Raw genomic sequence first — 20,232 nt, 5'->3', positions numbered from 1 at the left:
ATAAAAATTAACACGTTTATGGCTTTTCAGTTATGAATGTACATATATTTTGGTCGTTGGCTGCTAAGATTAATTGTTTATTAATAAAGTGAGTGATATTACATACTTGGTCATAAATGAACCTTATTTCAAATACATTATGACTCTGGTGAACCATGGTAGGAATATCTTTCAAGAATGAAACCATAAATTAGATTGTAAAATTAGTAGATTTAAGTGGTAATAAACTTCTTAAGCAGTCGTGTTTTAGAATTGAGATACAGACAGAGACAGCAAAGTCCAGCTGCGTTGAAGGTGCTTTTTCCAGTTAGATGGACTGTTCTTAAAATTAAACTTAAACCTTGATACCTTGTGTAGGTAACACTCCTAATTTATATTTATTTGTCACCTTTTTATATAATTTTGCGCTGTTTATAAATTAATTTTAATAATATAAAATAAACGTGAAAGACATTTATCGATGTATCAAATCGTTGAGAGAATATTAGCACTTATTGTGAAGTAACATATTATGTAATGTTTACGTAGTGTTGGAAAATGTTATTTATACTCTCAAGGTAATTAAATACAAGGCTATAAATTACATCTATGTTATGTACTTGTTAAGGTAGTACTACAAGTGCATTTAACTGTGTCGTGCTAAAAAGGAAAATTGGGGTGTTGATTTTAGGGCAATCATACTATAATCATAGTTCACAATGCGTGTTCTTTCGTATATAAATTCATACGATCCTGGATATTACTTTATAATATTAAATGTATGTGAGCTGAGATGGCCCAGTGGTTAGAACGCGTGCATCTTAATCGATGATTGCGGGTTCAAACCCAGGTAAGCACCACTGTATGTGCTTAATTTGTGTTTATAATTCATCTCATGCTCGGTGGTGAAAGAAAACATCGTGAGGAAACCTGCATGTGTCTAATTTCATCGAAATTCTGCCACATTTGCATTCCAACAACCCGCATTGGAACAGCGTGGTGGAATATGTTCCAAACCCTCTCCTTAATGGAAGTGGAGGCCTTATCCCAGCAGTGGGATTTTACTTTTTTTACTTTATTAAATGTATGTAAATAAAACGCTGAGTTTCTTTCGCCGGTTGTTCTCAGTTTAGGCTCTCGGTACGGTGTTAATGTTTAATTTGACAATCAATAGGTGCGTGTAATGCTTCTATATTTAATGAATGCATTTGATTTGATGTGATAGCATGTCATAGTGTTATACCCCTTCCCCCTGAAGTTTTTGGTCTTGTACCTGGTCTCTCTCCTGCCGTGTATGTTTGCCTGTTGTCTAGTAAATTAAATTGTCAGCCGTGCTTTATAATGAGTGGTCTAGCTTACTTCCATCTATCATTTCTTAATTTAAAAAAGTATTTTTTTTTTTCTTTTTTTTTTGGTGTGACCTAAATAGAGAACAATAATATAAAAGTTATCTTAAGTACTTTAACTTTAAAATAATTTATCAGTATCTGACTTATATATTAAAACGGCACAATCCGAATTTTATTTTGATATCTTTATTGTTGCTACTTCACATGTGTAGGTGTGGCGTTCTGTTTAAAGATAATTTCGAAAATGTTGAGCTTATCGTATGTACAATATTTTTTTTTGCTAAATTCAAACGAGCACGAGCACAGCTAGCTTATAATATTAGTAAAATGAAAAAATAAAAATGAATTTTAATGGATATATTTTAATATTTGTACAATAAACATAGATGTGTAAGAATTTATGTACAGTTATATATTTATCGATTCAATATTCGCTTCGCTTATTTATTTGATCGGCTGACTCGATCTACTACCTCGTGAGCATAATAAATTTTAAAGCTGCCACTTCACCGCAAGATTATTAACTTTTAATTACTTCTGGTATTCATTTCAATAATTATTAATGGAGTTTTAAGTGAAACGGGCTTGTCCGCCGGTATTATTAAAATGTCACACCGTATAAATAAAATTATAACTTTTTATGTGTGAACGCGTTTTTAAATCATTTAAATACATTGTCAATGAATTAATTATTATATTGGATATGAATTTTATGATGTCGTGGAATTTTAAAGCGTTTTATTGCTATTGTATAAATTAGTTTTACTATAAAACTTCTAGATTTGATGTTGTTTTAAATTGACTACTACTGTCCATCATTAAAGTGCTAAGCGTTATTTTCTTTCGAATGTTTCTGTTTTGGCTAAAAAAGTGAAGGGTCTTATCCAGAGGCTTTTACATGCACATATATCCTTTCAGATATTGAAACTTTCTTGCGTATAGAGGTATGAAGATGCAGTTTACTTTTATAAATATTTTTAAATTCGGGTCTTGTAGGTTTTCACTTATTGTAGGGTAGTTGAAGTCCTCTTGACTGAATTTAGCCACAGAGTCCGTTCTCAACCAAAACTAGCAGACAAGTTTTGTGTAAACGTAAGTTTACTACCTCTTCCATTTTCACGGTGCGATGGTACGATACTACGACACGTACATTGTGAGATCAGATGCAATATTGACCGCTTTACGTGTTTTCCGAAGAACGGGAACACAACGCTGTCAGCTACTGGACTACTCTCGTATATTTTTTATATGAGCAAATTATCAATGCAAATGTGTTTTGTTTTATAGCTTATACATAATGATGTTATCATGTGTACATAAAACATAATTATTACTACTAGGCAAAGGACTCTTCTCCCTTTGAGGATAAGGTTTGGATGAATTTCATAAAAGTTTTATAAATTATTATTTATATTATATTCATATAGAGTGTCTTCACGTTAAAATTACTAAAACAAAGGGACCAACTTTATTGTGTTGGTTTGCGTGACAGCTAGGCTTGCACTCCCCACATGACATACTGCTAAAGTGTACTTAGGGGGGAAGTTTTCTATCTAGGCTTATAAATAATCCAAGAACAAAAGCTATTCCTATGACCAGTTCTTATTTTACTATTCATAATTATCAAATTTGATTTGATATTGATAGATGATACTATTTCATTGTACACAGTGTACGATAATGGTCTGCTTTATCTGTCCTTTATCCCTGAAAACATTCTTTGATTATCTGCCCTATTATAGAATATATCCGCACAAGCCTTTTAGTCTAAATTCTTGTGGGTGTTTCTCTTATCTCGAAAACACAGGACGTCCAAGATTATTATCACTGGAACCTGATAACAATCGTTAAACGTAGGCAGGGCGATTATAATTGTATGTTACTGGATTGCTTCTTAACGATGCGTCTGTCTTCCCAGCTTGGTGTTTACAAAAATAATGTTTTCAAAATCAAGTATTTGAGTTATCATATTACAAACTTGTTGTCGCCCGCGGCATTGTTCGCGTTTTAAGAGTTTGGTTGTCATATGTTAGGCAATAAATGTAGCCTTCGTTGGAGTTAGCCTTCCTTGGAGTTGAAATTTGCTTCATACCTAATTTCATCAAATTCGGTTCGGACGTTTGGTATTAGAAGAACGACAGACAGACAGAGTTACTTTCACGTTTATTAGTAAGGATTATATTAAGTAAAGCTATCCTTGGTTCGAAATGTAGATTCTACCGAGAAAAATCGCCAAGAAACTTATTCTTTTTTTCATTCAGACTTATTTGAAATATACAAAACGTAATATGAAGCATAATCGTATAATTTTTACTTTAGGATGTCCTTTACCTTTTTACAAGTCAGTGTTACATAAATAAGAAGGCAGAAATTGTTTTGATGTCGCTCTTAGGACTTTTCCGATCAAAAGAGATTTTTTTCCTTGTGTAATATTTATATGACGTAATAGAGATTTGGAGTACTTTCCATGTCTCTGACACATTGTTGATTTAGAACTCGCTCGCTGAATTTTCAGAGCTTAACTTGAATAAGATTCATAACATTAGCAAGCCCGTACCATATGATCACGCTGTCAGTGAGGAATAGTTGCTATGTAGGGCAACATTGGCTATTTATAAATTTTTTTTATGCTAAAGGTCGGTAAATGATTACCATCACCCAAAGACAATGAAGCTGTAAGAAATATTAACTATTCCTTACATCGTCAATGTGCCACCAACCTTGGGAACAAAGATGTTATGTCCCTTGTGCATGTAGTTACACTGGCTCACTCACCCTTCAAACCGGAACACAACAAAGTCAAAGTCAAGTGGTTGGTGCCTACCCAGACGGGCTTGCACAAAGCTCTACCACCAAGTAAACTAGACTTGCTAGACATCGTATATCCTTTGACAAATGAAAAAAGTTTGTGGAATATTGGTTGTAAGTTAACGATACTTAAAATAAAATTAATACTTATATCATAAATACGAAAGTAATTATCTATATATTGCTCTTTTACAACGCAAGCGCTGATCCGAATATCTTAAACGCAAGCGAAGTCGCAGCCGAAAAATAGTATTGAATAAGTTTGTTTGTTTCACAGTATATCATGGTTATTGCTTAAAAAAAAGTTTAGTCAATATGGATTTCTATTTGTTCAAATATTTAATTGTTATATGTTTCGTGTTATGTATATGTTTCGTTTATATATGTTAATATGATGCATTGTATATGATAAAATAAATGATGAATATTTCAATCGGTATTAAACTAATACACAAGTGCGTAAGAGGAATCTGCGCGATATTGATCTTGCGTCTTTATAGTTCTAGTAACGTCAATTAAAATGTAAGAATACCGAAAGGTGAAAACGTTTAACCTCTAAACATAATCGGTATATACATATTTTTTACAATATAGTTAGTCACACCAATAACAGTATCTTAATTGACCGTAGAACAAAGCATTTTGTTGAGTTTGAGTAAAAGTAATTACAGCGAACGATAAAACGTTCTGGTAAGGCGTTAAGTTGGTTTACATTGCGTTTCTTATTCGCATCTATATTAACTGTATACGGGTCTTCAGTTAGCCTAGCGTTTTAGTTAATAATTTATTTAAATAAAAATATTAATGACGTTTACTGTTAGCCACGGTTAATTATCGTCGATGATATATATATTCTCGTCTCTACTAGGTTAGTTTTAAATATATGAAAAACAGATAAATTCACATTACAGGTGTAGAGATAGAGGACCATAAAGTATTTATTCAATGAGTCCCTATCACTACATATAATAAACACTACATATAATAAAACAAAAGTCCCTCGGCTGCGTCTGACTGTCCGTATGTTCGCGTTAAACTCCAAAACTACTGAACGGATTTTCATGCGGTTTTCACTAATAGACAGTGGGATTCATAAGGTTTAGGTATATATTTTTCTAGGTAAATAAGTTGAAATAGAATGGCAATTAATATCTCATGATAATCATAATATCATGTCGGAAAAAAGCAACAAAAAATATAAAGAAAAGGTAAAAATATAAAAAAAACTGATGCCCACCCGAGCGAAGCAGAAATGGACCGCTAGTTTATTTAATAATACCATCGCAATATGATTAGTCAAATAAATTAGAAACCAATCAACGAAAACAATTGTTTCATCTCGTATTAAATATAACCTCTAAATAAATCCATACCCGAGTCTAGCCTCTTAAATTCAAATTAATTATTAATTGTAATTTGCAGAGGTATTCGATGCCCTTTTATACCGAACGGGGCCATTGATCTTAAACTACTGAAGATAATGAAGCGACTATATATGATAACCGCTATCCAACCTCATCAGACTCGTATGTCATTGGTTTTAGTTCAAGGAACAGCGTCAGAAAAAACGCCTCATCGACTCCCGCAGTATGTAGTTACCGACTTCGATTACTTCGCTTCGTGATGTTTATCTTTCATTTATCTAAATATGGTCCTTTTAGTTTAATAAGAGCTGAGATGGCCCAGTGGTTAGAACGCCAGCATCTTAACCGATGATTTCGGGTTCAAACCCAGGCAAGCACCACTATGTATATGAGCTTAATTTGTGTTTATAATTCATCTCGTGCTCGGCGGTAAAGGAAAACGTCGTGAGGAAACCTGCATGTGTCTAAATTCATCAAATTCTATTCCACCAACCCGCATTGGAACAGCGTGGTGGAATATGTTTCAAACCCTCTCTGTAATAGAGGAGGCGGCCTTATCTCAGAAGTGGGAAATGTGCAGGCTGTTACTTTACTTTTAGTATTAAGATCTAAATCAAAGTGATTGAAATTTACTTGAGTTTTAATTTAAATTCAGTGCATTAAATTTCTTTTATTAAAGATTATAGTATAAAGTTAATTTAAATACTAGTGTAATCCGACTTTTGACATTAATATAAATAAATTAGGATGTTGTCAGATCGTATGCCTTGGTATGCCTAACAAGGAGACATTTCGAAGAATATTATAATTATGCGAATTTGAATATTGAGAGATTTCCTCTCTCTCCTTAATATTGAAATTTTCCTAAATCCCTTTCAGCGGTACGAAGTCTTTCGAGATAAAATCTTTCAAGTCTCTCGTTATTATTATAAATAATTCAAGAATCACTTGTATATGATAAATTGCCGATGAGTCGTAAAGTCTTAAATTCTATACGCGCTGTTTTATCGAGGTTACGGTTATTGGGTCAAACGAGAAAAATATGCGTCCGTCATTTGTTTCTTATTGATGCGCTAACAAGCAAAACGTACATACATATATCGCTCATCCAGAACGACATCGTCACAATTGCATAAATCTCTAAAATGACTTTTTCATTCCAAACGATCTCATTTCGTACTTACATACTTTCTAGTGTAATATTGTCAGAATTATTATTTCAATAGTTTTCAATAGTTTGATTGACATCTATATAACAAAAAGAAATTTTAGAGATTTTTGCAATTGTGACGATGTAGTTCTGGATGAGCTATATATCAAAAGCACCTCATATTAATAGTTTTGATAAGGTTGTTTTAATACATAATTATGATGTATTCGGTCCATCAAATAGATTGTGTTGGGACATCACGCGATAATAGTTGTATCGGTTAATGTCGTTAAAACAGATTGCTATGACCCAGAACACGAAGATCTCAACCGAAGGTTGTGAGTTCAAATCTGGACAAGAACCACTCAATTTTCAAGGTCTTTCTTGTTAATGATTTGTGCATTCGTCGTAGTGCTTAGCGGTGAAGGAAAATATGTAATATACTACATATATATAAACTGTGGTTTACATAATGTTGTCTTAAATTTTCGCGATTATTACACATTGAAATAAAAATAGTTATAACGGATTTGAATCGCGTATACTAATTATTTTTAACATCCCGACGTTTCGAGCACTTTACAGTATTCGTGGTCACGGGTAGACTGGTAAACTGTGGTTTTATTTCAATATGTAGTAGGGTCTGACACACCCTTTTGAGCAGGTACCACGCATATGTTACATTCGACCATCAAACAACAATACTTAGTACTGTTGTGTTTATGCTTGACGGGTGAGTTAGTTTGTGTAACTACAGCAACAAAGGACATAGCATCATACTAACTAAGGTAGATGGCGCATTGGTGATATAATGAATGATTTAATTTTTTTTGCAATTAGTGTGTCTTCTATGGTCTTCTATGGTGAGGATATTGACTCTTCCAATAGTAGACTACTTACTGTCAGGTGGTCTTATATTTATATTGGCTCGTGCATATCTGAAATTTAAATATATTACTGCATCTGTAGCCAATAATAATAATTGGATTATAATTTAAGATATAGCTTGAAAACTAGTTTTATATTAGGTCGTGTCTATAAACTAAAATCCTCATAAAATTGAGCAAAAAGTCAGCGCCATTTAATAAAATTAATTGATTTAATTATTCAATATAAAAAATGTAATATTACAACCTCATCATCACATCCTCTGGGTCAGCTTCTTGTGTTAATAATTTGATCGATCATTTCGGTGCTTTAAATCGATCGGACTAATATTATATATTTAATTTGAGTAGATCTTGACCTTTATCACAGATAGTAATCAAAGGCACATAAAATAATAAAAAAGATTAATTTAAATCGAAAGAAGCCACAAGTAACGACTAATATAATTGAACCGTTTGCGTTATATGAAGATATTTTGCAAACCTTCTCCTTTTGAAAATAATTAATATAACAAATATTCATTATTAATTTATTTGTGTTGTGAATTGGACTATTTCTGCAGAATACGAGCCGAATATAATTTTGAACTGTTGACTTATTTCGACTTAAACATTCAAATATGTCTGTATAAAATGGTATACGTCATTCCTAAGATACCACGTTAAATACTCATAGCTTTAAAAAGAAATACACATAGTATCAAGGCTTCATCAACCCCGCAGCTAATCCCCAGGCACCAGTTCGAGGCGAGCAAACACTTCAAATAAATGTACTTACCTTCGCCCCGTACAATCCTTCCATGCAACTATTAAAATTTAAAACGCTTTGCCCCGGACATCGACCTAGCCAGACAGGAAAAGATAAAAAGACCATAGTATTATAACCTTGCATTATTCAGTTCAGAAGAACAAGCGTATTTGTTTAAATTTAAGGAAAATGGTTGTCTTTATTTTCTGTTCTCTTTCTGATTCTGAATAAACAGTGAGGTATGTTTCTTTTTGTTGAATCTTGTTCTCTTCTAGTTTCTTTTTCCATCGAACAAAATCTTTTTTTTTTTAATTTTAAATGGTTTTTAGATGTATATTTAAAACATAACCTCACAGGATTAAATTGTCCGTAATGTTAATATAGTTTTGGAAAGTAGATTGTCCAACGAGAGAAGATTTGATCCTTCTATTTCTTTAACTAAATAGTGGCAAAGGTGTACTCTTTTTTGGACAAGATTTGGAACTTAGACCGCTGCTGGTCAGCTGCATTAATGCCGGGCAGCGTATACGATTCGCAGTATCTCATAAAAATTGCCACACAATTGTATCCTGCAAAGCCGAACATGAGATGAATTATAAATAAACTAAAATTAATCATATAAAACTCAATACAACTTGTCCAGGTTTGGAACAGATCACATATTAGCTTTTCTCATGTCTGCAGCTCTACTATATCATATTTTAGCGTAGGTATATCCAAGATCCCTGACCCATTTATGTATCAAAATAAATTTAAAAACCTGTCTCTAAGTTTCATATTGTTCATTAATCTTTTTTGCATATGGTATGCATGCATGCAATAAACCGGACACGGGATCGCCTGTGCTACGATCATACATAACAAGGAGTATGCTTTCCTGCTGTAGTTAATAAGTTGTAAACGCAACAAATACAATAATACGCTTATTACGATCACGTCACGTACAACACGTAGGGGGCATGTTATGCATAAGGGACGAGAGAATACATATAAAACGGCTAATAGTACATACCCCATCGGAATCCGTTTCAGTTCCTTAATAACTTACGTCAAGCAGACACACGGATCTTTTTAACATATCACCTAGCTCGGAATATATATATATTCAACGTATCATGGCCTCGACTATTCCGAGAAATCAAATCGTTTCGTCTGTTATAACGCCAGTATTGTTTAGTTACTAGACTCCTAGAATGCGGAAACGTATAGCATTCTAATGTATCGATAAATACATACAAATACTTTGATTAATGTTGTTTATAATCGTACCTTGTTCTGTTTATCATTAAAGAAATTTTGTTTGAGTTTTTTTTTAATTGTACGTTAAACAAATAGCCCGTCGACGTATTATTGTCGCCTGTATTCGAAATTTGTCTTTTTTTCGATATTCAGTATTTTATGATCTTTCGAATCGAATTAAATCAAAATAAAATTTATTCAACTAGGCTCTTGTTAAAATATTATATTAATTTTCAAGTTAAGTTTAGTTTAAATTGATTAATATTTAATACAGGTCATGGTCACAAAATCCTGTCGAATAAAAAAAAAACTTTACAAATTTCTTAATAGCAACATGAAGTTAAAAAAATCTATCTGTGTTTATCCTCTTTGTAATTGTATCGGATTGCCACTCCACCAAAAAGAGTATTCGCTTAATTTCATGTATTACATCGGGTACCTATGTGTCTATACACACACATGAACAGTATTATATCCGACGCAATTTACTATTCTCTATTGAGAAAGGTCGCCGTGACCGAAATCGGCTCGAAGGACATCATATCATTATCATATTAACATTGAAAATATATAATTATATTAAATATCGATCAATCATAATTATCATTAACATATATCAATGTCAAATAAATTATCAATCATTTCTAAAACTTTTCACTGAGTCATCTTGGACGTGGAATAATTTAGTTTATTCTTTTACGTCGATAGTAAAATTATGATTTGACATGTAGGAATCATTGCTTAATTATATAAGTAACAATTTAATTAAAGGCTAGCTGTCGCCTGCGGCTATGCTTGAAATTATGGCTTGTTCTTCAGTTGCTACGTATAAAAGAATAGGATATGCCCTTCCTTAGAGTTAAAACTTGCTTTATACCGAATTTAATTTATATATTGACGATTTTTTAATTTGTTACGTTGGTCTGGCTGTGAGCGGGTAACAGAGAGAGATATTTTCGCATAATTAATACTGTTAAAACACATTAATAATAGAAATCAGTTAATATAAAATAATTACATTCTAAATTGTAATTTTTATTAATAATTTTCTTTGTTCATAATATTTTTTCGACTATCTTCAGTTGTGGATTTCTTTCTGAACCTTTAGTTGACGTTGATTGATTCTGACGTTTAGATATAAAAGATAGATACTTAGAATAAAACCCTCCCTAGGGCTGTAAAAGTAGCCTGGCATCTTAACAGATCTTTGTAATCTTTAGGAATATTTTACAGCCACGAAAATTTCACACGAGTCAACTAAAACCCGGTTACTATAGATTTTCTATTTTTTTAGTACACGTGGGCGGGCGGATAAATAGGCCACATAGTAAGTGGTCTCCAACGCCCATCGACATAAGTATATAAGAAATATTAAACAAATGTTAAATCACTAATACATATTCAATTCTCACTGTGGTTTACCCACCCTGAAAACAAAAATACTAGGTTGTTGTTTGCGTGTAAAATATTATTTGATGGTAAATAACGAATTGCACAAAAGCCCAAGTGAATACTATACTAGCGCTATATTTAAATAACTTGCATGTTGATAGTCTTACTGTCTAATTCATGTTTTAATTTTTTTTTTCTGTTTAAACGTAACTGTTTCCAAAGATTTACCTTATATTATCGATCTTTTATATCGATGATTTTCGCATGCTTCTGATCCATAGACGCCTACGAGGACTATATTTTCTTCTTTTTTTTTACTATAGATTTTCGGACGGGCCCATATGCTATGGGCCACCTGATCCGAAGTGGTCACCACCGCTCATAAACATTGACACTATTAAAAAATTTTAACCATTCCTTATGTCATCATTGCGCTACCAACCTTGGGACATAGTATACCCCATGTGCCTGTAATTACTCTGGCTTTCTAACACTTTAAACCGGAACACAACAATACTAAGTACTGTTGTTTGGCGGTAGAATATCTGGTACCTAATCAGACGGGATTACACGAAGCCCTACCACCAAGTAATTATTCTGTATGAAAGTAAAACAACAAGACCTTTGTTACTCAATGACTTCAGCCTAGTGAAAAGGGAGTCCCATCGCCTAATTGCGTTCGGAAATTTTTAATTAATGTGTTGCACAATCCAAATACCGCAATTAACATTGATGTTTAGATTCTTTCGATACTCGTTCTCGACTCCGTTACCCGTCCGAATTAGTCGAGACTTCATTCCGGTTTTTATTTTTGTAATCCGATTTCCGAACGAGCATAACGAGTTTACCGATTTTCTTTGGCTCATTTAGATGCAACGAAGGCGGAAATAAAATGTGTCGACTGTGACTGTTTCGATATAAATTTTATAGTATTTGAGCATAATTAAAATACATTCAATTTATTGCCATGATTATATTCGAAATTAGAACTGGTTTTCTGTTCAATTATATTTATGTGAGATGTGTTTGTTTGTTAGGCTGCCGAACCTGATGTCATAGGTTTAAATTTCGAGTCTGGCTGTAAAAAAAAATATTAGATTTTTCCATCTGGCAATTTGCAATAGTCTATTCTCCTATGCCCCGTATAGCACTGAAGCTGTTGGTCTCACTCTGGTCGCCTCGGTGCATCGTCCAATCGGATTAGGAGTGCGAGGGAATAGAGCGTTCACCTGTGTCTAAATGCACTCAATGACTATAGTGCTTAACTCGTGCGTAACTGGCTAGCACTCGGTTTGAGCTGATCTCTTTGCATCGGACATTACACAAAATCAACAAAACTGTCTACTACACACACATTAACAGATATAAAACAGTATTTCTATTCTAGCTTGCTATTTAAAAGGAAAATGATTTTTTATGTTCAAAATGACACACAAAGTAATGGCTAATTTTGATACTAAATCGATTTTATTGATTGATATATATTTGACATTCGTTTTTAAGCGTATTTTAAAAGTTTAGAATCGCATACAAAATATTTACGGAAAATTTAAATAAGGAAAAACTTGCAACATTCTTAATATTAACATATCGTTACATACGGCTGATTATTTGTGCTAAAGTTGCAACATTGTTTTATTCGCCATGAAAGCGAATTGCAAAATTTGCAATTTATATACAAAAAAATACACACAATTATTTACATCATTTTGATGATCAACTAACCTTCCATAATGAGCGTATTTGTCATTTTATCTGCGTCGACAGAACAGCAATAACGTTGGAACCAATTGTTTACTAAACACACTGTAAATACATAATGAGATTATAGTTTATATGTATCCTTTTCTGAATTACTTATCAAATCTTTATTTATTTTATGAATTGATAATATTTGTTACTTTAAATTTAGCCTCATTAATACTATAATTCAGTTGTTTGTTCACGCATTGAATATTACTAAATGTAATTACGGAGTCACCGCAATTCGTTGTATCAAGAAAAAAAAAACAACAATATAATTTTATTATGAGAGGGATATTTGTTTTCGTTAAATTATAAGTAATACTAAGTTCATAAAAAAAGGTTTTTAAATTTTTCGATGAAAACAAAATTATAAATTTCTTGGTGGTAGGGCTTTGTGCAAGCCCGTCTGGGTAGGTACCAACCACTCACCAGTTATTCTACCGCCAAATAACAGTATTCAGTATTGTTGTGTGTTCGGTTTGAGGGGTGAGTGAGCCAGTGTAACTACAGGCACAAGGGACATAACATCTTAGTTCCCAAGGTTGGTGGCACATTGACGATGTAAGGAATAGTTAATATTTATTTTAGCGTCTCTGTCTATGGGTGATGGTGACCGCTTACTATCAGGTGGCCCATATGCTCGTCTGCCAACCTATAACATAAAAAAAAAATAAAAAAAATTTTGTAGTAAAAACAATGAGATGCACGCACGATATGTAGGTATACAAATGCATTTTTTTTAAATAGATCTTAGATGTAATTTTAAAAACGTCCTGACGTCAATTTTTATTATTTGTCTGCGGTCGGCTATAAATAATAATACTCTACGATTTCTTTTTAATGCCGTTTGTGTAATGATACTTAATAAACATAATAATTTGAATATATCTAGGAATATTCCATACGAATACTACGCAGTCGTTTTGATATGAATATCAGATTCAAATTTCGGTCAGCTGTGTTCTTTAAAAACTCTAGTCATCTACTGTAATCTACATTGTGAAATACTGAAACTCGACTTTATATAACCGATTTTTGTGTGCAGCTATTATCCCATAATCGCTGGACAAAAATCGGCATACGCTATTAATATTATATGAATACCTACCTACCTACATACTTTTTCTTAACAACTCGAATCGTAAATATTGAAATCGATTTACGATGATACATTGCTTCGAGAGACTTCATTAAATAGTATGAATACTGTAAGTCCTTCTCGTATCGTGTACTTTTTATTATAACGTCTTCTAGTCTACCTCCAATCAATACTTACTAATGTTGTGGTCTGGTTTGAAGGATGAGCCAGTGTAACTACCTACAGGCCAAAAAACATATCTCAGCTACCAAAGTCGATAGTCCATTGGTTCATACGGAATGGTTAATATTTCTCACAGCGCTAATATCTATAGGCGGCGGTAATCACTTACCATCATGTGGCCCTTTAGTCCTTCCCCCTACCTATACCATACAAAAAAAAACCGACTTTGATTTTTGTGTTTATTCTTGCATTATTGTTCCAAATGACACTTAGAATAGACTCAATCAGACGTTAAGTCACTTTCATATTGTAATATATCTAACTCGTATATTTATCACATGTAGCGCGTGTTATGCGATAATGTTACCAGTTCTATTTAACTTTATGACTATGTAATAGAGCTATCAGGAATACGTTATAAGGCAAAGTAGTTTCCGCTCATTATCTAATTGCTCATTCAAGATAAGTTTCCCTTTGTGTGTTTACCTTTTTTTTGTTATTTGAATAAGAAATATGCACATATTGATTAATGCTATGATTGATTATTTAATTATTACATATATGTTGAGATATTTTTTATTGAATAGTTTGGCGGACGCGCATATGGGCCACCTGAAGGTAAGTGGTCACCATCACCCATAGACAATAACGCTGTAAGAAATATTAACTCCTTACATCGTCAATGCGCCACCTGGGGAATTAAGATGCCATGTCCCATATGCCTGTAAGTTACACTGGCTCACTCACCCTTCAAACCGAACACACAACAATACTGAGTACCATTATTTGAATTTATATAGATGTCGCAATATGTGCTCAAGAATTGGAACAATGTAATAAGGTTATTTATTAAGGGTCTGTGAGTAAACATAGGCCGCCTTAAGCTCGCCCTCTTTGGGGATGTTTGCTAGGCTGCTTCCCACCACAATACGGATTGAAGCGCTTATGTTCTCGATTGATGACCTTAATAATTTTCCTTAGACGTCTTTTATGATACCCACGGGTTAAAGGAGGTCTTTTCTACCTCGTCGAAACTGCAAAGTTATAGATTTTTTATATTGTATTTTTTTATTATACCGTAAAGACGTGAAGCCGTGAATTCTTATCTAATTTCTGCCTGGTCGTGTAGGCTTATCGCAAGTGCACTTTTGAAAATCGGTTTTAAAATTTGTCTTACCCGAAATTTATTTATAAGAAAATACTTGCTTATCAAACGTATATCAATCTATGCATATAATAAAACTAGAGTGTTGCTTGTTATATTAAATTAACCGCCTTTTCCTAAATGCATATGAATGGAACACATACCAAAATAATATTTTTACAATTTTTGTCCGTCTATTTGTTTCGACTAATATCTGGAAAGACTGGACCGATTTTGACGAAAATTTCCTTTACAGAAAATCGATGTAGTAAGGAGTAACTTAGGCTAAAACAACATTTTTTTTTGTTATAAATTTAAACGCACATGAAAACAAACGCACAGCTAGTTTAACATAATTTATTTTAAACTTTACAATTAATAATATTTCATTATATCTTCGCTGAATATGAAGGAGACCGGACAATAAAAGCGCTTTATTTAATTTTTAATCTCGTATCGCTTTGGCTAGCTTCCAAACAACGCACAAACATTCCTGTATGCACTTTTTGAATAGAATTACCATATCATAAAACAATTTATTTTATTATAGGAATTAAATGCAATAAAACGTTCCTTTTGTAATGTATATTATTGAGATTTTTATAGTTTGAGTTCGAATGCAATAAATATAGTAAGTATATACATATTATAAATACAAAATAAATATATTTAAAACTCATTGGTAAACTCCTGTTTTTTTAGTCTTAATTGATGAGGTCATAGTAATCTGTTTTACAACGGACGAAATATTATTTTGGAACCTTCGCACTGTTATGCACTTATAACTATAATAGCGTTTGTAGATTGGTTAGAGTTTATTTCAGGTAGGTTGATTTGTTATTGTCTTCTCATCCCTATATTGATGTCTAGTATCCACATTGTACGGCTGTAGGTAATGATACTAATATATGGTTTCATGTGTTAATAAAATTAATCAGTAGCAGGTTCAAGTTGAAAATTTGATAGTTTTACAATCCAGCAGCCTGTGAGAGAAATAGATGACGTATTTTTTATTTAATTTATAATTGAATAAAAATTGTTTGAATATATATTTTGATTTATTTTAAACATAATAATTGTATTTAAAAACATATATACACACGTATATTTAAGTTGTAGGTTAAGTACCAAGAGATGCGGTGTTTAAGAAATCGCATGTAAGAATTCGCTCGAGATATAACGGCGTCGTATTAAGGAGGAGAATTATTAATAAAATTCCCATTAAGATAATAAAAAATGTTATCTCTTCTGTGTCGAATTAGTTTCGAAGGCGAATCGTTCCTATAAAGCATTAGCGATGTTAATTTATGTCAATTTTACACACGATCGTATTGACTGTTTATAAATTAGCTCATTCTTTAATCAAAGCAAATAAGCATAGCCATTCTAAAGTAGGTTTATTTTTTAATATTATTATTATAAATCATCTGTAGGTGGTGAATACAAATGATTAATAATTTAAGTATGTAATTTGGTTTTGAATGTTTTAATTTTTATTGGACGACTGCTGTTTATATATAAAGAATTTTATCAACAAAATCACCGATACTGTACTTAATGATTTTTTCTTTTAATACCATTAAAAGTAAAGGCACTAAATACAGCTTAGGTTTTTATGTTATTGTTTTTTGTTGACCTAAAAATATAGTATCGCTAAATTTATTTTTTATTTATTTATTTAACCTATCAATTTAATATCAAGCTGACTCATTAAGTTTTGTATTGTCAGTTTTGAAACTGTACATAATTATTTATTTTTTAAACTTGAGTTGTTTTTAGTATTAGATTATTATAGATCAAGGTCTGATGTCTTGCGTCTCTTTAAAACACACAATTTTCATATCGTGCTAGATTTGATAATTCTTTTGTGTTTTTTTTTTCTATTTAATCATATGAGTTACTCGAGACTTTAGACAGATTTTGTTTGTTTTCTGTATCTTGGATTTACGTAAGAAATAAAATATATTATTTATGATTATGTTAAGGTAAGAAATTTTGTGCTTTAACTTTTAATTCCTAATTCAGCGAAATCATTTAATGTAAAATTTTAATTTTTCAAAACATAAATAGAAAGATATCAATGTATTTTTTTTAACAATGACGCATAAAAAATTGTAAACGGTAAAATTGTACTTGAGCTACTGTACACGTACAGTACAGTCGGATAACTCGTTTTTCTGAACACAATTTGTATTGCACTCAAAAATGAATGTTATTAAATACGAAATAATTTACTTAAATTATCCTATTAATTTATAAGTTTTAACAAGTATAATTTATTTACAGTTAATATTGTTATCTTGCGCGTTATTGAAAAATTTCGTTTCCATACATTCATAATCATAATTACCCAAAATAGGTCTTTTAATATAATTATCAGTGAACGTACTGAGTAAAACGGAAAAAATATATCGCATTTTCTCGTGTTAAATGAACATATAGAGTTCAATTGTCGTCGTATATTATAAGCACTACACGATTGTACTATTTGCATACTTCGGTTACCCGCTAACAAACAGCGAGGCGGTGGTTCTTTGTACAATCAGCCGCAATACAAGCCAACATTTGTGTTTACATAAAATTATAGTTATTAAGCTCGAGCAGTCAGAATTAAGGCATACAAAATAAAATGGGAATTATCATCTTTTCATATATCAGCAACATTAAAATAATGCTATCCCATTATCATAAACATATATTAATTGTACCTCGACGTTATATTTCCGACGACAAGTATGTATTTACTAGTGAAATAAAAAATATTCAAAGGCAATGTATGAGTGAATTGTTTAAGAGTAACCAGTTCTGTAGCCTGTGCTCGCTTTGTCCTAATAATTATACTTAAATACACTGATATGTCTGCGAGTTTGTTGCAATGCTTCCATTAAAATGTTCTCGTGTAGACGACACGAAAGACTGTGTTATGACTAAAGAATATGAAATTAAAAATGTCAATGTCCATAGCGTTGACCTAAAAACCCAGTCGTTTATCTTTTTTATAATATATGCGAAATGTAAATATATAAAATTAAATCGGACCTTTAAATAACATATATCAAAAAGAAGGTTAAAATCAATTCTGAATAACAAATATTTATGTTTTATTTTTTAGAAACCGACAACTTTAATAAATGATTTTTCGAAAACATGACACTTTTTCTGTTAAAAATTACATTTGAAACTACAATGAGACGCTTAATCTATGCCGTATAAAACAAAACCAAGCTACTGTTATATACTCCATAACACTACTTTGGCAGAGAACTGCGCCTTAAGCACTATATCCATTATACTTTCAAATCATCAATCATCTCAGTTAAGATTTTCAGCTTCTCATAATGTTAAACTAAGTATGTATAATATATTCTAAAGTACGAAATAAAATACATCGTTTTAATTTAAAACTGAGAGTTGTTCACCCTGGTCGGCTTGCGGAAGTCAAATTACAAAGCCTTAAAAACTGGTAATCTATTGAGTGTCACCTATTTACAAACAACTAAGTGTATGACACAAAGAACGGCAGGTCAGACAATATTGTATCGTGATCGCATGACGACGTGCCTTTCATTAAATAAAGACTTAAATTCGTATATATATTTTTTAATACACGTATTATAATTCCGCGGTTTTAATATAGCATACCGACGCGGGAACAAGGATATTATCATTCGACATAAAGGTCACTTGGTTTGAGGAGACCGGTCAGCCTTGAGCCGTGTAATTCACTTTCGCACTCGACAGTACATGGCCCTTCGTGTGGCCTCATTTCTCAACACTGTTTGCTTTGTTCTTTAATGTTCTCTATAGCGAATTTGTTTACTCTGCTTTTTTCTTTAAGATTATTTGGTCTGTTCGCCCACTGCCTCGCCTCGCCGAACTACTGTGAACGCTTTCTTTTGTTCAATTTTTATCATTCAATATTACACCACTCATTGAAAAATCTATCTTCTGTTTCCAAAACTCTAGTAGTATATTGTTGTGCATAGTTTTCACGTCGTCAAATTTATGTCTTATTTGTTTCGAAATTATAATAGCAATGACGTTCAAGTCACCTTGGTAAATGCGCATTCAATTTAGACTTCAGATTTCAAACGAGCGATATGAACAATGAGATTTTGAAATAAGCTTCAAAATAATAACTTCTTCGGGTGACATTCGGCAAAGTCATTTCGAAAATTAAAATGAGAATGTGATACTAGAAGTCGACCGACTGAAATATGTTTTTTAATTTAACATGTTACAAGCGTTAAATAAATCATCACATTTACAAGAATTCGATGAAAAAATTATTATAAAAACGTAAAAAGAATTCCTGCAAACAAACAATGGCATTCTAGTCCAGTCTAAGTCACTTATGAAAACACACACGTCCCGAGTAATTGAATTAGTGTATTACATTGTTATACAAATGTATGACTATCATTTGAATACTTTAAAGTCGGGCGCTGGCTGCATAGGAATGCCAGTTGAGTACCTTCTCCCGATTGTTATATTTGTAGATTTATGATTTGATTTCATTGTAATTGTCGTGTTACTAAATAGAAAAACATTTTCTTAAATTAGGATTTACTATTCCATTTGGGCTTTGGTTAAAGTTTCCCAAAGTTCAGAGAACATGGTATGTTCGATACAAATATTTCAATGTTATTAGTCGTAACACAATTCGTAGCGAAAAAGATAAAATAAGTGTTAATATGTTGGTAGTAATTATTGTTCCAAACATACCTGTTGATAGTAATTATTTATACATACAATACAAATCGATTGCTACCGATATCGGAATGCCGACGCAGGCGTCCCTTCTCCGCTGCTAAAATCCTTGGCCGCAACGGCCCTTGCCCCGTGAGTTAGCCTAAAGACTTCACAAATATGCAATGCCTATTCGCTTTGAATGATTTTGATATTGAGTTACTTATTTTTGTAAATATTTATGACATATCATTATGACATATATTATAAGTTTTGTGAGTATTCGTGTATTCTTTTAAAAGTGAAACTATCTTATTTATTTATTTATTTTATCTTATAAAACAAAGAAATAAAGCTCGTATTATTTAGTATGAAAGTATGGGAAAAAATCAGTAGACGATTAAAAGAGGAAATTAATATAACGGAAAACGAGTTTGGTTTTATGTTTCCTCGATGAATGACGAAAGCCATTTTTG

The 20,232-nt window shown here is 32.1% G+C and overlaps 1 protein-coding gene across 4 annotated transcripts in view; it reads left to right on the top strand.

Moving 5' to 3' along the window:
* Positions 1-20,232, top strand: part of LOC124535132 (CCR4-NOT transcription complex subunit 6) — a 212,597-nt gene that overhangs the window by 91,481 nt on the left and 100,884 nt on the right. The window lies entirely within an intron of this gene.

Source organism: Vanessa cardui, chromosome 14, assembly GCF_905220365.1.
Source record: "Vanessa cardui chromosome 14, ilVanCard2.1, whole genome shotgun sequence".
In the NCBI taxonomy this organism is placed as follows: domain Eukaryota; kingdom Metazoa; phylum Arthropoda; class Insecta; order Lepidoptera; family Nymphalidae; genus Vanessa; species Vanessa cardui.
Note: the sequence above shows the minus strand (reverse complement) of the source record. Positions and strands in the feature narration are given on the sequence as shown.